Genomic DNA, 19,085 nt, shown 5'->3' with positions numbered 1-19,085 from the left:
AAAAGAAACTCATGATAAATAACATAGAAATAGAGAGAGTGAATGAAATAAAATTTCTTGGCGTCATAATTGACAGCAAATTATCCTGGAAGTCACATATACAGTACATTACAGCTAAAATAGCAAAGTCAATTGCAATATTACATAAAGTCAAATATCTTCTAAACCAGTCATCACTATACACCTTGTACTGTTCATTCATTCTCCCATACATTACCTACTGTGTGGAAGTGTGGGGAAACACATATAAAACAAACACTGAAACAATATTCAAACTTCAAAAAAGAGCAATAAAAATTGTAAATAACAGCACCTGCAGAGAACCATCAAACCCACTCTTCATCAAACTGAACGCACTGAAATTCAAAGATTTGGTCGACCTTAAAAAAATTCAGATCCTGTACAAAGCAAATCAGAATCAGTTACCTCAGGGCATCCAAAAGTTGTTTCAAATAAGAGAAAACAAACACAATCTCAGGGGAATATGCATCTTCAAAAAACAACCTGTACGTACCAACACAAAAACACACTGTATATCAGTCAAAGGAGTTAATCTGTGGAACAGCTGCAGCGAAGAAATGAAAACCTGCAAATCACTAAATAAGCTCAAACAAACTTTTAAAAACCACATTCTGAATGGATACAAGAGAGAAACGGAAACATGAATTTATAACAATGTGCAATGTGCCTTTTTTTCTGATACATTTTCTTTTTTTTCTTCTTTCTTTTCTTCTGTTCTGTTTTTCTACACATGCTCTGACTGATTAAATTATATAAACACAACAATAAAGGGGTAGGACTAGATAAGTTTTATTAACTTCATCCTACACCCTTTCGAACAAGGTATGATTTTCTATGTTGTTATAGAGCTGTCTCTTTAATTGTTTTTCTGCCAAAGCACATTGTATATTTTATTTTGTTTTCTTTTAACCTGTTCGAATAAATAAATAAATAAAAATAAATAAATAAAAAACATACATTGCGATATGTTTGTTATATACATATAAACATACATATAAACATTAACCATGATACTTTTTATATTTTGAGACTTTTAAGTCTATTTGTTGATAATAAAACAAACTTTTATCACTCTTGGTTCAGACTCTGACACCTGCATGAAAAAGTAGAGAGCACAGTTGGAGCGACACGTTCTTTATAAAACACATACTTATAGGCTTGTGGGCTCCAGTAGTGTTATTAATATGGTATGTCGTCAACTATTGCTAATGATGATCAAATGTATGTTTTATCAGCGTGATCAGCCCAGTGACAGTCACTTTATGAAACGAAAAATCACATCTCCTGTTGTTCCTGTCGGCACACACAACCTCAGGCGGTGTGTGTGCTGCTCGCGCTAACATTAAGCTGCACGTCTGCTCCGTGAACTGTCCGTTTATGTAGCTGCTGCGTTAACCAGCACCGGGACGAGGTGACGCTGTTAACAGGAATTCTCTCACTTACAAGCCACCTCGCATAATGGAGCTGCTGACGTCAAAGATAATGTCTGCGGGATGATCGAGGCTCTGTTACGCGGTGGGGTTTATAAGTGAGTGTATTCCCGTTAACAGCGGCACCTTGTTCCCTTGCTGGTTAACGCTCTGGTTACACAAACGGACAGTTCACGGAGCCTACAGTTCCTTAGCCATCGCCTCCTACCGACTCAGCAGCCCCAGCATTTCCTTCTTCTCCTTGGGGATTTCAGGTCACTTGCAGCAGCTGTGTCGGAGTCCCATCAGCTGATCCCTAGTGTAAACAATGGAGCCCTGGCTCTGCCAGGACGGGAATTGGACCGATAAAAGTACTCCAAACACGTCAAAAACAAGAAAGTGTGGAGCCATATCTTATCGGTCTCACCACCATCTCCTAGATTCATTTTGTCGTTTTATTTGTCCTTAGTAAGGACAGTAAGGCAATGTAAGGTTTCTTCACTCAACTTTACTCACACTGTCATTCTCTCACATGGGTTTGTTTTGGCCAGTTACTGCGCTTTGATGCAGCTCATGTTCTGAATGAAAATGCAGCAGGATCGTTGTCATTTAGAAATGAGACCAAGTAGAAGTATGAATCGAAATTGCGATTTTATTTCGATTAATCATGCAGCCCTATCATGATGGACGCGAGGACAAGTTATAAAAGGGCTCGACTCTCCATAGACAAACTCTTCATTGATGGGAATCTTTACAGAAACCCCGAAATAACTTACTGGTTAAGTGGAGGAGATGGAAGCGTTAACCACTAACAACGGACAAGAAACCCTCACACGTGAAACCGGTAAAAACAAAGGTGCGTGTTTGGTACGTCTTCAGAGCGACGATTGCTATGGAAACAAGTAAGCATTTTCCTACGTCGACGTGCCATGGTCAGATCCGGCAGATTCGCCCTGGTGGTTTTCTTTCTTTTCCTTTTTCCTTTCTTCTTTTTATTGGCTCAAACGAGTGTGTTCATTTTTTTTTTTGGATTGTTTACTTTCTGTCTTCGCATATTTGTTTGCTTGTTTTTGTCAGTGTCTTGTTTAGTCCCTTGGGCTTTGGGAGGTGGGCGGGGGTTAAAATGGGAGGGGGAGATGTCGGATTGGGAAGGTAGACCTTCTCAGTCCTCAACATTTTCAGGAGCATGATATTATAGTTATGATGTGTTCCTTTAGATCTGAAAATGAATGGAAGTAGCATGCAATGTTGCTCAGCATATTACTTGCTTGGTAGGCCTAATGGATAGCACATACTTAACAGCTATATCTTGGAATGTGAATGGTGTAAACAATCAGGTTAAACTTGGCAAAGTTTTAAAACATTTAAAACGTTTTTCTCTGAATATTGTCTTCCTCCAAGAAACACACTTAAAAAATGAAAAGGTACACAGAGAGTGGGTTGGTGAGGTTTTTGGTGCTGGACAATCTTCAAAGAGATCTGGCGTTGCTATACTATTTAACAAAACAATTAATTTCAAAATTATTGATATATTAAGGGACCCATTAGGAAGATACATTTTTATTAATGGTTCCTTGGAGTCAAACAATATCACCTTGTTAAATATATATGCACCCAATGAAGATAATCCATCATTTTTCAAAACACTTTAAAGTATACTGTCAGAATTTTGCAACTCAATGAAAATAATAGGAGGGGAACTAAATCTTGCATTAAATCCTCAAGTTGATAAAAGCAGGAATACAAGTCAACCTAAAAAAGCTGTTTTTTCACTCCAGTAACTAATGCAGACATATAGTCTCTTAAAACCTTTACTGACTTCTATGAAAACCACTGTAAGTCAGACAGTGATAATGACCCTGATTCACTACAGAAATGTCTAAAGCATATTAATCTCCCCTGCTGAACAGAGGAAGAAAAACATTCATTGGAACAGCCAATATCCCTGTCTGAAATAACCAAAGCCATCAACTCATTTTCCAAAAATAAATCTCCAGGGCCTGATGGATATAACGCAGAGTTTTATCAGGAATTCTATAAGGACCTATCTCCTCTACTCTTGCAGTCCATTCAAGCATCCTTAAACAAAGGAAGTTTTCCACCCATGTTCAATCACTCCCACATTACTCTAATTCATAAAAAAGACAAAGATCCCTTAACATGTAGCAACTACCGTCCAATATCACTAGCTAATTTAGATAATACAATTCTGGCCAACATTCTTGCAGGAAGATTAGTTCAGTTAATTGGAAAGCTGATACATATTGACCAAAAGGGTTTCATGAAAAACACAATCATCTGATAACACTAGAAAATTATTTCATATCATCCACTTTGCAAGAAGGCTCCCTCATCCTGCAGCACTAAGATGCCGAAAAAAGCCTTCGATCGAATTGAATGGCCATTTATGTTCACTACACTTAAAAAATATGGGTTTGGTAACAATTTTGTCCAGTGGATAAGGATGCTATATTTAAAACCCAGAGTTTCTATAAGAAAGTAAGAGCGGCAGGCTGAGGCGACAGCACGAACCACTGCTCTTTGGACAGAAGCTCTATCATTGACATTTTATCCAGTTTTTATGCCAGACTCTTATGATACGCCTTTTAGATGCCGTTTTATGTACATGTTTCAACCCGGTATAAGGTTTTTCTTCATCGGAAGCCTGGATTTTTAACTATGACCACGACCCGACTGCCGGTTCTCGACTACTGCTAGCTTAGCCGGGTTTGTTTTTGGGTCATTATACGAAAACGTGCCATTTACCATTCTTAATGTTTGATTTTCAAAATACTGTTTTAAAAGTCTTTAAGCCCCTTTTTGGATGAAGTATATCCTTACCTTTCAGAAAAATGTGCCGTGCCAACTCAGGCCATCTTATTTTTTTTTTTTTTTTCACATATAATCAACATACATGTGTGTTTTGTCAACCCTGTTACTGACATATCAGTTACTGTTTGAAAAGGTTTTAAATCCAAATTTAAAACAAATCTGATATACAGTGAAAGATACAACCCCCCTTGTTACACTAAGTGTGTTTATAAAGCGAGAATATTGAGGATTTGACTTTTTTCCATGAATGAATATGCTCATTTACAATTGACTCTTTCACAGCATCTTCTGTTTTAAGAAAATGTTATGAAAACAAAATAATAATACCCCAATTTCTTTGACTGGATTACTGGTCTCTTTTACTTAACATATAAAATGAGTTGATTTTACATTTGTCTTTTCATTTTTAACATTATATTAGAATATTATACAAGTAACAGGGCTGACACCTCAGTAACAGAGTTGACAACAGTTACCGTATTGGTTATACTGCTTGTTTAAGTTGCAGTTATGGCTATAATCAAGTTATAATGGGACATTCCTTAATCTTTCATTCAACATGACTAATCTGAATATTTTGGAAACAGATTTTTTGAGAGGAATTAGCATAGAAGATGATGAAAAATTATGATGATACTCTGTATGTAAATGTATTCCAATTGTTTTATTCAAAACAGGATATTGAAATTACATCACAAATAAATGATGTATTGAACATGTTTGGCCTCAACAGAAGAAATAAAAGCCTAATATTATATCTGCTGTGCCTCTTAACACAATCAGTGGTACCCAGTTAAAGCAGTGAACCTCTGCAACAAGCGACAGCGGAACAACCTCCCTGTCAACAATCTCGGGAACTGAACTGTAGCGGAATGCAGTGACAAACGGCAGAGGAATCCACACCTTTTCTAGATGGATATGAGATTTTCAGAACTTTCTCACACCTGTGTAACTCAAACCCTAACCCTCACCCGATCACTTCCTGTTTGCCTACCCAACAAGTTTTGACCAGATGTCTCTCTGTATTTCTACGTGCCGTGCTGTCACTCTAACAGGAGCAGGAATCAGTCTCAAAATGTCATCAAACATGTACCAGATACTGTCATCGCGGGCTGGCCAGAAAAATCTATTCTGGCCAACACGGTGCATGCACTTCACTTGGGCATATCCTTCATCTTTTGCCATGATGATTCCTGGGTAGAGCTCCTTATCATATGTCAGGACACACCATTCGCCGATGATTTCATCATTATTCCAGTCGATCTCCTGGGGTCCCTGAGGTTCTTCTGTCAGATGCTCCTCTGACTGGGTTGGTTGAGGTCTGACTGGGTTGGTTGCTTCAGGTTCCTCAGCCTGGATCATTTGAGGGTCCTCTGACAGTGGAGGGAAGATGAAGTGCTGAGTGCTGAAACATGTGCAGGACAGGTTCTTCATTGTGGCACACAGACAGCTCACATCCCTGGAGATCAAGTGGCCTTTTCTGTTGGTAACCACCTGATGTATTCGCATTGTCCCTGGGACTGATGGGATGTTTACTGGCATGTTGCGGTATGCATCCACAATGTCATCAGTTTCCACATAGAAGAGCTTCACTGTTGTGCCAGTTGTCAGTAGTGCTCGGTAGAGTGTGGCGGCATCAGGGATGTCATGCCCTTGACTCACAAGCTGATCTGCCAGTCTTTTTAACACCCCCCCAACACCATCAGGAGCTCCCTTGCCGTGGCTAGCCTCAAAAAAATTCCAGGTGCCACTCTCAAAGCCTCTCTTGCTCAATTCAGTGCTGAACAGGAAGAAATTACCCTTCTGCCTGTATTGAGTACAAGGGCCATCGCTGAAGAAGTGGACCACAGACACAGATGGATGATGAGCTTTTACGTAGTCCAGTACTGGGTCAAGATGTTGCCAGATTGCCGGGGGACCTTTTTGCTTGGACTGTGAGATGGTGCAGAAGCAGCGAGGGTTCGCATCTTCACCAGCATACAACACACCTGTGTGCATTGTTGCCTGTTGATGTGAGGCACCGAAATGCACAGCCTGGATCTCTGCACTGTACTTACACAAGTAGTTTTCTGAGAAGTCCACATGTATGATGCATTCGTGCGAGGACAGACTTCTCTTTAGTTCTCTGGAGAATGAGAACTGCTGCTTAATGTTGAACACATGCTTCTTGAACTTATGCAGCAGACAAGTGAAATGCTCAATGAGCTCCTCTAAAGAACTTTCAATTTGTTTTTTGGCTGTCACTTTGAATGACATAGCCTCATTTGCTTGTGGCATGGTCTTCTCTTTCTCCTCCATTACCCACTGTGTGTATGTAACATGCGTTGATGCATCATGAACAGCAGCCAGTGGGAAGCTTTTCAGTTTGCATGTGGGACACTCTCCATACATGCACTCTTTACTGTTGGTGCTGCAAGAGACCTCCTCTGTTAGCCTCTCAAGGTTTGAGTTGGTAAGCAAACTTAGTTGCTTTAGCTTGTCAACCACAAAGCTGAGGTTCTCATGGATTTTACACATGCAAGTATGTCTGTCCTGAATGGTCGGATGTACAACCCAGAAGGGACGAAGTCTGCAAAAGAGACTGTAGGACAAAGATCTGTTTGGATTTTCAGATTGGAACTTCCTGTGAAGGTTTAATAATGAATCAACAAGAAATCTCTTTTGTTTTTTAACTTTGTGTCGCGTTATGGTCTGTTTCCTTCCAGTTGTGACCCGGCTGACATCATCTCGGTCATAGAAGGCTCTGACACTTGATTTGAACTGTGTTGGGATGCGGAGCTTTTCTTTACGAGTGAAAGAAAGTGCATTTCTATCTAAAGTCTTCCACCTTCTTCTTGGAAGACCAGTGGCACTCTGTCCATATTTCTGCAAGCGGTACTTTTTGATTATCTGCCCAGATACCAATTGGGAGATAATCTGCCTCTCTCGCTCATCACGTGAATCTTTATATTTGCTTTTTAAGTCCCTCAACAGTGCAGTATGGAATTTGAGGGTTTTTCGTGCTTGAGACCGCGCAGCTGGGGTGCTGAGATGATGCTTGACTTTAGAAGCTGGGGATGTTGTTTTATTCTTGAGGCGGAAGAACCTTTTTTTGTACTTATTTGCCTTTTGTTTTTCTTTTTCCAGGCTTTGCCTCAATTTCCCCAGTTCATGGTGGAGCTTCTTTCTCTCCCTTTTTGACCTTAAACGCCCCTGATCCCGTTGCCTGCAACACAATGAAGCGCTGATTAATCAAACACTTGTACTGACAATCAAATTATCATTAATATATAGGGAGATGCATGTAAAACACTCAAATGCCCGGTTTCATACATGTATGAACACACATGAGCTCACACACACACACACACACACATCCTATTAAATCTAAATTTACAAAGTGCTAAAAGACACCATATACTGCAACCACATTGAACATAAGCCATAACCTCTCTTTCCTCTAACTCTAACCTTGATGGCCCTGGTGCTGGCTCTGGATCTGGCTCTGGTTCTGGACTTAGAGGGGGCGTGATGCACTGAGCTATGGTTGCTGCACTTGCTGCTTTGGCTGTTCTGCATTTCTCTTGTGCTGCTCTCCATTTCAATCGCTTGGCTCTCCTTTCTCTTTCATTTAGTTCTCTAACAGACAGCTTCTTCCCTGTGTCTCTGTCCTTTCTCCACTTTTCCTTCTCTTTCCCTAAATATGCTTTGCGTCTCTCAGGATCAGCATCTCTACGTTCTCTGTATCTGCGTTGTTTTTCAGCTGCAGAAAGAGGCATCCTAACAAAATCATATAAAACACATAAATCACTTTATTGTTAACACTAACCTATTTCATGTAGTAAGTTATAATAATAAAAATAATAATCAATTTGATTTATAAAGCACATTCCTAAAATAAAAAGATCTAGATCTATCTAAAAAGATAGATCAGTATAGGTCAGTAACCTCTACAAATTGTAGCCCGCCTATTAGTAGAATAGATAGAAAAACATGATATTTAGGTATGAAAACTGCAAAAACATGTAAATTATGTAAATACTATTGGAAAGAAAAGTATATTTTCATGTACACACAGAAGCATATACTTTCGTCAACCCTGTTACCCTAGAATGGTAACAGGGTTGACGGTAACAGGGTTGACAAAAAATGTTATTGGCAGCCATTACTAGCCATGTGCTAAATGTCATGACACCACATGGTGTGCATTCATGAGAGGCTTAAATGTTGTTATATATGTACATTTAAAATTTCAAACAAGTAACTTTTTAAAGTATGCTTTTGTGGTAACAGGGCTGATACAATGAGCTTGTCCCCCCCTGTCAGACATTACATAACTCAAAGAAAAATCATTAAAGAAAGAGGACACTCACTTGTCTTTTCACCATCAACTTCATAAAAGGCAGATGATGCAACTTCCTGGAATGATGCAACTTCCGGAACAGTCAATTATCTCTGAAGGGGTGTTTTCATTGAAAGTAACAGGGTTGACAACAACCCAGGGACCCGAGTAAATTGTTGTTTTTTTCAACATTTAACACATATTAAGAATAAAACCCATTCATTAGTAATGAAACAACACTTGAGGCTTTATATAAGTTTAAGTTTTTATATGATAGTTTGACTTTTTTGGCCTTAATAGCTAGTAAAGGTAGAAAAATCATACTGTGGGACAGGCCATTTTTACATTTCTTGCAAGATGCTTTGCACAAAAAAGGGTTTAAAACTCTAAAAACAAAAGAAAAAAACTTTTAATTAGTTTTTATGTTACTAGACTTATCAAGGAAACTAAACTATATATATATATATATATATTATTTATTGTTTATTCAGATTTACATAGCAGTTTTGTTGGAGGGACACAAAATGGCAAGTTTTCGTATAACCACCCTTTTAGCCTGGTGGAGCAGCTAGCCAGCTAAACACAGAAGAGCTAAAACTCAGGTAGCATGCCACCGCTTACCTCCCCATCTGCTTCCTGCGAGGGCTGCCTTCCCCTGCACCAGAAAGTCTCTGAACTGAAGGAAAGAGTCTCTCTCCTTCGCCAGATTGGAGAAGATGAATGACTCATCGACACCATGTTAGCCCAGGGCCTCTGCACCGCTGCGGCTGCAGGCGAGATTGCTGGCGGAGACCTGGGCACTACGGTGCCATGGACCAAGATGGCTCAATCCCTCACTAAAGACCAGTGGACACGAACGGGAGCCAGACCCAAGACTCTCATGTGTTCCACCCCGGGACAGTCGGCACCGTGGATGGTGGTTCATTGGGGAAAACTTGCTGGTTAATTCCCCCCCCGAGGCAACAGTCGGAAATTTTAAAAAGTGATTTTATCCAGCTCTTCAACATTTTAAAAGAGTCCAGGGTGAGAAGCTTCATCTCCGGACCCGTCCCTACCCTCGGGGGGCGTTTCTCCAGGCTTCTGAGCCTCCACACCTGGCTTTCCAGTGCTTGCCGGGAGCACGGTGCTGTTGTTATTGACAATTTTAATCTTTTTTGGCAGCACAATGACTCGATGGCATCTATCTCAATTTTCGGGGATCACGGCTGCTTTCCTCGAACATTAATCACACCATCCTACACCACATGGACAATCAGCATGCCGCTGACCAGCTTGGGTCATCGTCCACCTCCTCACGTGATTGACTATTGACCTCAAACGAGCCAGCTGCATTACTCACTACCTCTCAAAAATGGATGTATAGCTCCCCCTGCAGTAAGTATAGTGACACCCCAAGCTCTTCAACAATCACTGTCATAATCACTACCAGACATAACACCAAACAAACTCATGGCGTGAATTTTAACAATCTCAGATCTCTATGCACACATAAACCACAAGTTGCTAATCCGTCCCTTAAGATAACTTCTCCAGTCAACCTGAATATGGCACTTTTAAATGTTAGATCTCTTTTGAATGAGACATTTCTTATTAATGACCTGATTTTAGATAATATTGATTGCATGTTATTAACTGAGACATGGTTTAATACAGATGGACCAGCTACTCTCATTGAAACCTCTCCACCAATCTGCCAATATCACCTCAGTTGAGGATGTAGGCATCTCTGATCACTTCTGTGTCTTTTTACTGTAAATGGTTTTATGCATCAGGATATTCCAGAGCGAACTGTCCGGAAGCACTCTCTTACTACTGAAGTGGCTGCAAATTTTATTGATCTCTTACGTGACACTCCTGCAGACATTTTACCCTCCTCTTGTGATTTTATTGTGGATAGTTTTAACAGTAAAGTGAGGTCAACCCTTGACATAGTGGCCCCACTGAAACTGAAAAAGATTAATACTAATCCAACACCTCCCTGGAGAAACGAGGAAACTAAACAATTAAAAGAGAAATTGCCAAAAAGCAGAAAGAAGATGGAGAAAAAATAAACTAATGGTCAATTATCAAATTTTCCGTGAACAGCTGACTATTTACAATAAGGCAATCAAACATGCAAGACAAGCACACTTTGCGAAATTGATAACTGTCAACCGGAATAACCCCAAATTCCTTTTTTCAACCATTGATCGTTTAACTAACCCTGTTTTTCTGAAGTCTAGCAGTATGTTCACTAATTCCAAATGTGAAGAATTTGCAATCCACTTCAGAGATAAAATAGACACTATTAGATCAAATTTATTTCAATATCAGCCTATGGATCTTACCACCCCAGAACCTTTGTTTTTATGTGAGGAAACACTGGAGAAATGTGTCCTGGTTGATGCTGAGATGCTTAGCAGAGCTATTTCCCAATTAAAACCTGCCACCTGTTTTTTAGATCCCATTCCCACTTCCTTTTTTAGAACAATTTATGGCTTTTTAGATGAAGATTTACTTAACATTGTAAACTTTTCAATTCAGATGGGTGTTTTCCCTACTGCTCTAAAGACTGCCATAGTTAAACCTCTTCTGAAGAGAAACAACTTAGATGCCTCACTTCTTAATAACTACAGACCAGTATCCAATCTAACATTTTTAAGGAAAATTTTAGAGAAGCTTGTTTTTAATCAGCTAAATGTTTTTATGAACTCACACGATATTTTGGAAAAATACCAATCTGGTTTTCGGGCCAATCACAGCACTGAGACAGCACTAGTCAAGGTTGTAAATGACCTCAGGTCCAATATGGATATGAAAAAACTTTCTGTATTAGTACTACTTGACTTAAGTGCAGCCTTTGACACAGTGGATCACTCGATTCTTTTAGGTAGACTTCACGGTTTGATTGGCCTTCTGGTACTGTTTTTAACTGGTTCAAATCTTATCTTACCGATAGAGAATTTTTTATAAGCATGGATGACTCTTCATCAAAAAGCTATAGACTGAATTGTGGTGTTCCTCAAGGTTTTCAATTTTAGGTCCTACACTTTTTAACCTTTACATGCTGCCACTTGGAAACGTCATCAGGAGGCACGGCATACATTTCCATAGCTATGCTGATGACACACATCTTTACATTGCCGTGTCTCCTGATGACTCAGGGCCAATAGATACCCTTTTTAACTGCATCTTAGATATTAAATTGTGGATGGCAACAAGAACAAAACTGAAGTCTTGGTTATTGGCACTGAGGCCTAGAGAGGCAAACTCAGTGAGAAACTACAAGCACTGGCACTAAACCCCTGTCAACAAGGAAAAAACCTAGGAGTTATCTTTAACTCTGACCTTAGCTTTAAACCTCACATTATAAACATAACTAAGAATGCATTTTATCATCTTAAGAACATTGCCAGAGTGCGACCATTTCTCTCTCAGGCCAATACAGAGATATTAATGCACGCTTTTATTACCTGCAGTATTGACTACTGTAATGCTCTGCTTTCTGGTCTCCCTAAAAAGAATATAGCCCAATTACAACTACTGCAAAACTCAGGTGCACGCGTGTTGACTCGGACCAGAAAGAGAGCACACGTTACACCAATTTTAAAGTCTCTGCACTGGCTACCTGTTTGCTTCAGAATTGACTTTAAGGTCCTTTTATTGGTTTATAAAGCTCTTAATGGTCTTAGCCCTGTTTATTTATCAGATTTGCTTTTAACTTATGAAACCTCTAGAACCCTCAGGTCTTCTGGTAGTGGTCTTTTAATTCTTCCTAAAGTCAGAACACAAACCCACGGTGAGGCATCCTTTTATTACTATGGACCACGCCTCTGGAACAGCCGTCCTGAGGACCTGAGGGCAGCAGAGAATGTTGATATGTTTAAAAGCAAACTCAAGACCTACTTTTTTTAGTCGGGACTTTAATTGACCCTTATTTATTTATTTATCTGTCTATTCATTGTATTTTACCTTTTATTTATATTCATTTATTTATTTTATTCATTTTTAATCTGTCTTTTAACTGAGCTTTCTTTTTTATCTGTTTAATTATTTGTTAAATGTTACCTTCTTAGTCTGGTTTTTAATTGAGCTTTCTTTCTTTATCTATTTATTTATGTATTATAGTCAGTTTTACTTCTTGGTATATGTTTATTTTTATTTTATTTTATTTTTTATTTTATTTATTGTAAATAAACCTCTGGTGTTTCCTCACTGTTACTTAACGTGAATTATGATAGCGCTTCCTCGGTTCCTGTTTTCATTATTTTCCTGATGCACAAGGGGGGAAGGGGGGGGTTTGCCTTCGGGGCCTTCCACTACCCCTACCCCAAACCCTTACCCTGCTGGGGGACATGGGTTTCTGTTAGGGGGCTTTCTGGCGGGGGGCCCTGGGGGCAAACTCCTCCCACTAGCTATTACAATTTTAATGTTTTTCCATATTGTTGTATTATGTGAAGCACTTTGTGTTTCATTTTATTTGTATGAAAAGTGCTATTCAAATAAAGTCTGATTGATTGATTGATTGATTGAGATTCAGAATCTTTCATTCTACATCGGTGAGTTAAACAAGGATTTCCATTAGATTTTTTATTAGTTAGTTTTATTCAATTTAATTATCGAACCATTGGCAGAGAAAATAAGATCTGAAAGGAAGATTAAGGTATAGAAATTGGAAGTTGAATATATAAATATCACTCTACTGCGATGACCTCATCCTCTCTTTCGTAGACGTGGACTCCTCTCTCCGTTATGTAAATCAGCTTATCACTCAGTACGGCTCACTTTCAGGATACAAAGTAAACTGGGGTAAATGTGAGCTACTGCCATTAAACAAACACTGCAATATCACGTGTAAAAAATACTAAAATTAAATGGAAAACAACAGAGATAACATACTTAGGACTAAAAATGACCACAAACTGCTATCAAACGCGGGACATAAATCTCAAATATTTGATCAAATCAAATTAAATATAGATCGATGGTCAAACCTTCCCATATCTCTGTGGGGCCGTGTGAATAACTATAATAACTTTTTTGATCCCCAAAGGGATATTCACTTGTCTGGCATCTCTTCCACCATTTAATGAAGAATTAAAAAGTGTGATGGCTGTGGGTACCAAAGATCTTCAATATCTCTCTGTCCTGCAGCGAAGAGAGAGGAGCCGTCCACCACCGCTGTTTCTTTGGTCCATCGAGGTGTTATGAAGTGGATGTTGTTTAGAATGGCCTCCACCTTCTTCAGTGTGCATCTCTCCACCACATCCCCCAGTGAGTCCAACCTGGCTCCAGTCACAGAGACAGCTTCTTTCACCAGTCGCTTTGCATCCTTGTGTCTTACACTGCCTCCCCACCAGACTGCAGCATAAAACAATACACTTGCCACCACAGACTGATAAAACATCTGCAGCATCTTACTGCAGGTGTCTAGAGATCCGAGCCTCCTTAAGAAAAAGAGGCGGCTCTGCCCCTTTTGTAGAGTGTGTCTGTGTTAAGGGAACAGTCCAACTTGTTATCCAGGTGTACACCTAGACATTTATAGGTTGTCCACCCCACAAGTGTTCACTGTCTGAAGAGTGGGCTTGGACATGTGGAAATCTATTATCATCTCCTTTGTCTTTGAGGTGTTCAGTAGGAGGCAGTTTTTGTGACTCCAGTCACTGAAGGCTTTTATCAGATCGACATATTCCTATCCATTCATGATACACACCACAATAGCAGTGTCATCCGAGTATTTCTTTATGTGGCAGGACTCAGAGTTGTATTTGAAGGCCGCTGTATACAATGTGAACAGGAGTGGAGACCCCTGTGGAGCCCCGTGCTGCTCATTAATGTCTCAGAAACACAGTTCCCCAACCTGACAAACTGTGGCCTTTCTGTCAGCTAATCTGTGATCCAGGAAACAAAGGAAGGATCCACTCCCATCTCTGTGAGCTTGTCTTTGAGTATGATGGGTTGGATTGTGTTGAATGCGCTTGAAAAATCAAAGAACATGATTCTCACAAAAGCTCCAGGTTCCTCCAGATGAGCTAGGGCACGGTGAAGCATGTAGAGGACAGCATCACTTACTCCAATGTGTTCTTTGTATGCAAACTGCAGGGAATCAAGTTTGTCTTTGACCTCAGGCCTCAGTAGGCGTAGAATCATCTGCTCTAGGGTTTTCATGATGTGTCAAGCAAGTGCCAGTGCGGTCTGTAGTCATTTAGTTCAGCCGGACATTTTATTTTTGGTACTGGTACAACAGGATGTTTTCCACAGAGCCGGCACCCGCCCCAGCTGTAGACTTGAAGATCCTGTGGAGAGGTTGACACAGTTGGGCAGCACAGTCTTTAAGCAGCCTCGGACACACACCATCTGGGCCAGCTGCCTTCCCAGAGCAAAGTCTCGCGAGCTCCAACCTCACCCCTGTCTCTGTGACAGACAAGGGTGGAGGCACAGGTGTGAGAAGGGGAGTAGCTGCAGCAGTGGAGATGTACACATGTGTAGGAGAAGGAGGAGCTGTGGTGGAGAAACACTTGTGGTGGAGAAGAAGGAGCTGCGGTCGAGATGCCCACATGTTGAGGAGAAGAAGGAGTAGCAGTGGAAGTGGTTGTAGCCACAGTGTTGAAGAAGAGAGAGAGGGGAAGATGTTAAAGATTCATAATACCTACAACCTATGTGGGTTTTTGCTCTGTGATTTGTCTTGTGTTTTCTACACCATTATATAACAGCAGTGGACCATTACATAATCCATAATACACTTTTTATACAAGGCTCATTTACACTGTTTTCAAGTCTTGGGGCCCTATCGTCCACCCAGCACAAAGCACACAGCGCAAGTGTCATTGCTGTCTTCCACCCAGTGTAGTCGTCATTTTCACGCCCAGCGCCAACGCTGTGTAGATAGCAAGTGATCTTGCACCACCATTAGCGCCCATGGGCATGTTGGTTTTGATATGAGGTGTGGTCAGGCAAACGGGTGGCGCGCTGCTATCTAGAGGATCCAGAAAGCGACCATGTCACAGACCAGCAAAAACCTGGTCTACAGTCTAAAGTCTGTGGCGCAGTCTGTGTTTGCTATTTAGAGGACACATAATGGACATACACCGGCGAATTAACAACACAAGTCTGTGCTTGTCAGTCACACAGGGATGCAGTGCGTTTGCAGATACAGTGAAAACACATTGTTTAAGGGACAGACTGCAAGCTTTTGTTTCCCTCGTCTCCTTAAATCATGATACGGCTTTTGGTTTGTTACCGATCTGCTGAGAAGTGCAGGAAGACGTGGACAAGCTCACCGCTGCCTCCACATACACCTGCTTCACCTCCACACACACCTGCTTCACCTCCACACACACCTGCTTCACCTCAGGATGATTCCTGTTCCAGGCGCGCACGGGCCAAAAACTACTGAGACCGACACAAAGCTGTCCATACACCACGCTCATTCAGACGCACGCTCTTTATAATACAGCAGAAACCGAGACACACAACTATGAGGTAATTTAATTACCATTCTCAAATATAACTACCTGTGGCTCCGTTAATTGTGCCCACATTTATTAGTACCGGTCCAGTCTCAATTACGCATGAGAATACAGCCATGTGATCCAGCAGCAACAATAAGTCAATTTAAAGCCGACCTTTCTTTGATGGTCAGCATGCAGAACTTTAATAAACAGATCCTGTCCGTCTGTCCGTCTGGGAATTAAATCATTAATGCTGTGCCTCGTGCGTAAATGTACACAGCATGACTCTTTTCATTTTCACTCTGCTGGGCAGTGGGATCGCTTCAGTGGCTTTAACATCAATCTGTGATTCGACATGTATCGATGATGTATATGTGTTATGTTATGTATAACAGTAGCCTGTGGTTTTTTTCTGCGTGTTCAAGGACACAGTGGAAAGAAATAAGTTGAATATGCCGGTCAGGGTCCGGTGTGTAAATAGCAACACACCTGCCTGCAGGCGCACCGGGCTCTTAAAGGGAATGACAGCTGACACTCTGATTGGTTTGATTCATGTTATTTCGAAAACATGCCTATGAATAATCCAGGGACTTAAACCAACCTCTTTGCGCCTTGCGCCTCGGTTTGTGCTCAGATTGTGCGCCGTGTAACTAGCAAAAGTGCGTCGGACACATCCCAAATCACTTAGCGCCATGCGCTCTAGACTGTGCGCTTTCCGCCGTCTAAATAGGGCCCTTGATGTCTATCTGGCTCTTGGCATGGATAATTAGCTCTGCAGCAGGCTTTGGTGTGCTACTTTCAGTATCCAGATGCTTCAATGTGTGAAAAGATTTCACTACAGGTTCCCTCTTTATCTATATCTAGATTAAGTTGCATCTATGGTCATCGATCTTTTCTTTGTTTGTTCAGCCATAGTAGATTACCGTTTCCTCGCAATGCTTACCTTACAGAAACCATAAGTGCAGCCACTTAGCTCCACCTACATTGTCTGACAGACCAACCACTGCTGGCCATGGAAAATGCGTCACTAACCTGATTTTTTCCGCGAATGTCGCCACAGACACCCAGTCCATAAAAATACGATATACCGCAACTGCAAAGGCTTTCATCAGTTGGCCATAGGCTCAATCACCATCCAGTTAACTCATTCGCTGGATTCGATAGATAGTGACTTACTTAGATTTATTTAAATTAAAAAGTTCAAGATTATTACTTCAAATAAACCAATTTCACTTTTCAATCAGAAGTTATAAGCAATAAATGCCTACCACTTACACGAGCTGGCTTCAAATACAGCCCCGGTAACTTCTGCAGTTGATGTAATTAAAGGTATTAAATGAGAAATGTTGTACCTGAGAGTCATAGAGTCGAATAACCAACAGTAGATTTCGCTGCTAACATCTGGAAAAAAAACAATTACCGTATTGTTCTGAATATAAGACGATGTTTTTTCCCGGGAAATCCCCTTTGAAAAAGTGGGGCAGTTTTATTTTCGGGGACTAGGCTTTGAACAGCTGCGCCACCTTCTCTCTCTCTCTCTCTCTCTGTGTCTCTCACACTCTCTCTTTGTCTCTCTCTCTCTCTTGTCACTCCACAAAACCTCCCTACAGTGGCAGGTAACATACAAAATGGCAGAGAGGAGAAACGTACCAGAGCGGCACGGCTCGACAGCTGTACAAGTGAAAAAGCTAATCAGGAAAAGTTATGATGCTAACTTTAAGATTATTGTGGTGAATGCTGCCGAGGCATCTAACAATGTTCAAGCGGCCAAACGATGCGGAGTCACAGAGTGTGACGTGCGAAGATGGCGTGCTCAGAAAGAACGTCTTAAAAATACCAACACTCAGCGAAAAGCATTTCGCGGCCCCAATAGTGGCCACTTCCAAGAAATCGACAGGCGAGTGTGTGAGTACACTGCAGAAAAACGTAACGATGGTATGCCTGTTACAAGAGCCACAATGCAGCTGAAAGCTCTGGAGGTGGCTAAAGAGTTCAATATACCACCCACTGAATTTAAAGCGAGCCTTAGCTGGTGTAAAAGAATGATGTGTCGAAATGGCCTCTCTCTCCGTCGCAGGACAACACTTGCCCAACATCTGCCCGAGGACTTCAATGAGAAGCTGGTGTCTTATCAGTGTTACGTGATTAAGTTGCGCAAAAACCACAAATATGCCCTTGATCAGATTGGCAATGCTGATCAGATGCCCATGTTTTTTGACACGCCCACATCTGTCACTGTGCATAAGAAAGGTGATAAATCTGTCCTTGTCAAGTCCACGGGGAACGAGAAGCGGCGTGTCACTGTCATGATGGCATGCCTGGCCGACGGGACCAAGCTGCCCCTGTATGTGATTTTAAAACGCAAGACCGTACCCAAAGAGGTGATGCCAGCTGGCATTATCGTGCGTGCCCAGGAAAAGGGCTGGATGGAAACCGAACTTGTGGTGGACTGGCTCAAAGTTGTGTGGGGCAGACGGCGTGGGGGACTCAGAAAAACAAGGAACATGCTTGTGTTAGATTCATTCCGCAGACACTTGACTGATCCTGTCAAAAAAACACTGCGCGAGATGAACGGAGACCTAGGCGGGATGACAAGCCAGCTACAGGTGTTGGATGTGGTCGTCAACAAGCCATTCAAGGATAATTTGCGTAAAAATTACACAGAGTGGCTCCTGGCTGGTGATCATGCTCTAACCCCGACTGGAAAAATTAAGAAGCCTACAGTACGACTCCTCTGTGAATGGGTCCTGCACGCATGGGCTGCCGTCTCCCCTGCGAGCATCATTAACGGGTTCAAGCGATGCTGCATATCAAATGCCTTGGATGGCAGCGAGGATGATGTTTTGTGGGAGGAGCCGCGAGAAGCAGAGAATGGACAGGGGGATGCAGTGACAGTGAGTGACAATGGGGAGGATAGTGAGAGTGAACCCAGTGAGCCAGAGGACGCTGCTTGTGAGGAATAGACAGTCTGAAATGACAGGCATGTCTTTGATTTTTCCTCTCTGTCAAATTTAACAGACTGGTGGTTCCCTTATTGAAAATGTGAAAGGCTGCAAATTTGTGGTTGCTTTG

At 41.3% G+C, this 19,085-nt stretch overlaps 1 protein-coding gene across 1 annotated transcript in view; it reads left to right on the top strand.

The window, feature by feature from the left end:
* Positions 1-19,085, top strand: part of unc5db (unc-5 netrin receptor Db) — a 259,568-nt gene that overhangs the window by 220,338 nt on the left and 20,145 nt on the right. The gene's annotated exons all lie outside the window — the stretch shown is intronic.

This window comes from Semicossyphus pulcher, unplaced genomic scaffold (assembly GCF_022749685.1).
Source record: "Semicossyphus pulcher isolate SPU_LCO1_2020_fin unplaced genomic scaffold, fSemPul1.0.p SCAF_6, whole genome shotgun sequence".
Taxonomy (NCBI): Eukaryota; Metazoa; Chordata; class Actinopteri; order Labriformes; family Labridae; genus Semicossyphus; species Semicossyphus pulcher.
Note: the sequence above shows the minus strand (reverse complement) of the source record. Positions and strands in the feature narration are given on the sequence as shown.